The sequence below is a fragment of the Nomascus leucogenys genome, chromosome 2 (genome assembly GCF_006542625.1).
Source record: "Nomascus leucogenys isolate Asia chromosome 2, Asia_NLE_v1, whole genome shotgun sequence".
NCBI classification, from domain to species: domain Eukaryota; kingdom Metazoa; phylum Chordata; class Mammalia; order Primates; family Hylobatidae; genus Nomascus; species Nomascus leucogenys.
The window spans coordinates 127,604,231-127,609,645 of record NC_044382.1 but is presented as its reverse complement, the minus strand read 5'-3'; the positions used below and the strand labels follow the sequence as shown (position 1 = coordinate 127,609,645).

At 38.9% G+C, this 5,415-nt stretch overlaps 1 non-coding gene across 1 annotated transcript; it reads left to right on the top strand.

Moving 5' to 3' along the window:
* Nucleotides 1-621: 621 nt before the first annotated feature.
* On the top strand, nucleotides 622-725 carry LOC115831942. Its single transcript, XR_004027431.1, has one exon. It is a non-coding gene; the product is annotated as a small nucleolar RNA U13 (small nucleolar RNA).
* The last annotated feature ends 4,690 nt before the right edge of the window (nucleotides 726-5,415 follow it).

The following is a 5,415-nucleotide window of genomic DNA, read 5'->3' as shown; positions in this document are numbered from 1 at the left end:
AAGGCAGTTTTCCACAGTTAGTTAGAAGCCCAATTTCCTCATCTATAAACATAGGACGACTGTTATGTTGTTTGTGAATACTGAGGCCAGCTCTAGGACCTTGGGCTCTCTTTTGTTTATCTGTTTATTTCTTTATTTGAAAAATGAAGATCATAATAGTACCAACTCCATAGAGTTTGTGATGAGGATTTAGACAAGTGAATATGTGTAAACTGATTAGAACAGTGTCTAGCACAGAATATGTGCAGTGTTTGTCATCATCATCATCATCGCCATCACTACTAAGTGACACATGTAAAGTGTGCCTTGCATAATACCTGATACCTAGGAGGTGCTCTATAAATGTAAGAGAAAACATCTCCCCTCACAACTAGAAACTTTCCAATGGGGTCTGAAGAAACTCACTGGGTAGGAAGGCCTATTCCACAATTGTAGACTCTGCATTTTGGAGAAGGAGAGATCATGTAGATGAAGCCTGTTTACAAAAGAAAAGACCAAGGGAGGTAGAGAAGGGAGTTAACCCTGAAAGGTGGCATAGTTAATAAAAAAGAGAAATTCCAGGCCTCCTGCACCCAGATTACTGCATTATTCTGCCTTCTAAAAGTGTTACTTGGTTGAGTGATCCTTTTGTAGCTCATGAGCATGATGACTGGGTGTTCAAACACGTGTGAGAGATGTGCCACCCTTGAACCTTGTTATGACATTGGCACATTACCTGTCTAACCTGAAAACAAAATAAAAACAAAAATAAAAGTATTACTTTGTTGAGAAACACCTTCCAACAAATAATTTGCAAACTGTCAGATGGCATCTGATCCTCTGCGATTTTCGCGACCTTGAGGTAGCTTGAAGAGATGCTAGGAATGTAAAGGGAGAGGGTGGCTCCTCAGCAATTTTCTTAGCAGTTCCAATTCAGAAAGGGGACATTCACCTCTCTCCAGACAGTAAAACAAGAACAGGGCCTCTAGATACTTGCCACCCACAAATGCAAATTCAGCAAGCTCTGCCTCCCTGGGTTAATTTTAAACACTGCTTTTTAATCCAAGTTTAGATTTGTTTTCTTGTATATGTACAACCTCCCTAGGTAATGAGATCCTTTTTTAGCTGATTTCATGTCACTCACCACTAGAAGGAAATAGAATGTCCCTCTTCTAATTGGAAATACATAACTGCTTCAGTGGGTTTTCCTTCATTCCTTCCCTTTTGTCAGTGAGATAGATCTGACCTAAAGAGTTTTGGCTTCCAAAGCAGCTTTCACAAACCAAGGATAAAAGAAATTCAATTAACCAACGAATCAGAAGTCAAGAATACAGGAAAGAGAACAGAAAATAGAAGGGGAAAAAAGTCAGCCCTGGGTTGAGCACAAAATATTGATATTTTTGATTGCCCAAGCTTGAGTCTAGGTTCTATTTAGTGCTGGGATTGTGAGCTGCTCTGGCAAACTAATGGAACAAGTAAGGCTAAAGTCTGTTTTCATGAGGAGCCAAACGGAGGACCAGGTGATGGTCTTAATACAGCATTTAAGCTTTTTTCCAGCTTTGTCCATACCATACCTGCCCTCATGGCCTCAGATCTCAGTACTAAAAAGAAAGAAGGCTGTACATCTAAAAATAAAAATATATATATACTAAAAACCTTGCTTTGAGATCCGCGTGTATCTCCAAAGGGAGAAGAAGGCATTATCCCACTTCCACCCAGCTTACATCAAGAACTCCAAGAAAGAATTCAGAGGCATGGGCAAAAATGGTACCAGGAGAGGGTACTGACTGAGAGCAAAGGCTATCACCCCTCCGAAGACCGCCTATCAACATGAGGCCAGAAGCAGGGCGGGGGGGAAATAACATCAGAAATTCACGGGTGGTTGACAGAACTAGCCAGCACAGACAGACCACCCCTGGGGACTCCACTGGGGGTGAGTAGAAAGGACATAGAGGTTTATAATAGCCAGAAGGATCAAAAGCCAAAAAATATGGGTTATTACCATTTATATGACCCCTTTTAAAACTCCAAGTTCATGCAGCCTGAGAAAATGAGCTTATATTAGTAATATCACCTCCTTTCCTTTTCCTACAATTTAAACTGCATACAGTGTTATAATGAGGATCCCTACTGAGCTGTGCTCATACAAACTAACTCTTCTGATGCAGGTGTTCTCTCTCAAAGATATACAATTTTTGATGCTTAGAATTTAATTAGGTGCTGCTCTTTATATATTAAAGTAATTCAAACTATTGTACCACCGGGTTATATGATTTCTGTTACTTTTCTTGTAAGTATGATGTGCTGGTACTGAATTATCCATTTTCTCTTTCAGGTTCCCTTGAAACTAATCACATGTGTTTGAAAAAGAGTAAGTCAGGGTTAGGGACCATCTATGACCATGAGAGCATTTCTCTATAAAGAAGCAAAATAATATGGAGAACTAAGCAGCACTCGTTCAGAAGATAACAAAAAACTCATTATTATTGTTATCTAGAGCCTCAGTCTGGGTTTCAGTTTCTTCATGAGTGTAAACACATTTTTTGCAGATAATATCTCCTATGCTTCCCCTAGGAATTCTTGAGAGTCAGAGGAGATCATCTGAAAGCTTTTTTAACCTATAAGGGATCATGAAAAATAAGGAGCTGCTTAGTCCATTGGAGAAATAGAAACTTGTTTTCAGGTAAGATACCTGCTTCCCTAACTGTTGGTATTAAAATTTAGTAATTTATAAAATTCAGCACTCCAGCTCACAATTATCATGTAATTACACGAAATTCAGAGGAAAAGAAAATAAAGACCAATCCCCTCCCACCACAGTTTCTGGGCAATTTTAGCTCATATTAGACATCTTTAAGCAATGCTGCATTCTGACATCCAATGCTAGGTGTTCTTTTGGAGAACAAAGAAAATATGTACCAGTACAAAGTTGCTTTTGCCATTGTTATCCTAAATGCACATGGATGTCTTCTTAGGGCACTTTGCAAATCAATATGCCACCAACTTAGTGAAATGTGGCACCATACAGTAAACGTATGACTAAAGAGAAGCATCTTTCCCATGAAAAAACTAATGGCTTTTAGTGGCCAGAATAAAAACAAAATTAAATTGGAGTCTGGGGATGGTGATAGCAGGAGAAGTGGGTCATCCTTATAAACCCCATTCCTTTCAAAAGTTCGTGTTCATAGAAGCCCAACCACCAAAATATGAGTTTCTATATTACCTAGGGGGAAATGATGTCAAAGTAATTTGAATATTTTTCAAATAACTTTCCTTAATACTTTATGCAATTGTGAAATCCCACAGGCCTGTAAATCTTAGCAAAGCCACTGTTTCCAGCTCAAAACCCTGCCTTTGGGTCTGCCTTTCTCTCTTCTTTTCTGGATGAGTAACATTTTCAATCAAGTTGTTTTTCTTGTTACTCTGGGAAACAGGCTCTTTCTGAATAAACAGAATCCCCCATTTCAGGCTCAGTGGTATTACCTTCTTCTCTTTCTCATATCAGCTAGAACATGAGGATTTACATTCTAGCAAATGTGTGGGTAGAGGAGAGATGCTGTAGGGTGCGACAATTCACTTTAGCAATCTTGAGAGTAGGGTCATCTCAGAAAAAAAATGCTTTACTTCTCTGAGTTGGATCCCTCAACTGCCAACTGTGGACAACAGTAACACTAGTAAGAATCAAATAGGACTTCACTCTATACGCTTCTAATAAGAACAGCCCCGACTGCCTGCCTTGTGACCCCACTGTGGTGTATACAGACTTTCAATCACAACATTTTAGTCCACTTACTTGTTTATATTTCTGTCTCCTCTCACTCAGCTGAAAGCCTTTGGAGAACAAGACCTTTCCCTTATTTATTTTAGGAATCTCCAAATCAAGCTTGTCGATGTTTGCTATGCAATGGTTTTAAAGGAATTTCGGTCAAAGGATTAATCTGCTAATTGACTAGATGATTGGTTGAACGAATTCTGCAGATGAACGCACTGTGTAAACCTCTGAGCACTAGACAAATGTAAAGCATTATTACATGGAATTCCATAATTAGCTTTGAACTTAAGGTAATTAGATAGTTGCTCAAAGTCAAAAGGTAATGAGCCTTACAAGTGGTCTTATTTCATAGCGTTCTTAGTTTTTGTTTGTTTAATCCAGACACTTGCCAAAAATTTACACACCCCAAAATAATACACTAAAAAAGCCGTTCATGCAATCAAAATAGTGCAAAGTATTTTGCCAGTTAAATTAGCATTGCCCCATAAAAACACAATGATGGGATGATATACTTTAAATTCTTCCTTGGGTATAAAGTGGCGTCCTGGAGAGACCATTAATGCTAACAGCAACACAACACAAAACACTCAGGGGACTGTCCTCAGATGCCCATTTTGTTTTTACAAATTGTCCTCTATATGACAGTATTTAAATAAACCTATTCGGTTTGGGGTTTTTCCCCCTATTTGATTCAATACCACAAATATAAGATGCCAACTGCATGTTGGCTAAGTACAACAGGACAAATAAGGATTTTAGGATGGGATGTAGGTTGCAAGAGGGATTCTTGACAAGAACACAAATACCATAACCAAGACAGAATGTAAATGCCATAAGACAAATACATAACTCTCTACTGATATGAATCTAGAGACAGAGAAGTAACAGACAGCTGGGGAAGATCAGAAAAGGCATCATGGCGGAGGAGGTATCTGAAATAAAAGTTAAGCTTTGAGCAATATTGCAAGCCACACAGACAGGGAGGACAGAATGGTAGGGCTAGGGGAGTGGGTATTCCAGAAAGGTGGAAGACCAACTCCTCCAGCTATCTTTAGTCTGCATTTCCAGAAGTATCTACTTCATCGGTTCCTGGAATATCAGCTTGACTTTGCTAATAACTAGTCTGAGAGTACTCACATTTAATGAAAAATAACACTGACGTGATTACTGCCAATATCGCTCCCTTTTAACAACAAAAACAAATATTATTTTTCAAAAATGGAACAACTGCATTTTTATAATATCCCTGAGAAAGAATTAAAAATGTGAAATACATTCTAGGTGATTTTTTTTATTATACTTTAAGTTTTAGGGTACCTGGGCACAACGTGCAGGTTTGTTACATATGTATACCTGTGCCATGTTGGTGTGCTGCACCCATTAACTCATCATTTAACATTAGGTATATCTCCTAATGCTATCCCTCCCAGCTACCCCCACCCTACAACAGGCCCCGGTGTGTATGTTCCCCTTGCTGTGTCCATGTGTTCTCATTATTCAATTCCCACCTATGAGTGAGAACATGCGGTGTTTGGTTTTTTGTCCTTGTGATAATTTGCTGAGAATGATGGTTTCCAGCTTCATCCATGTCCCTACAAAGGACATGAACTCGTCCTTTTTTATGGCTGCATAGTATTCCATGGTGTATATGTGCCACATTTTCT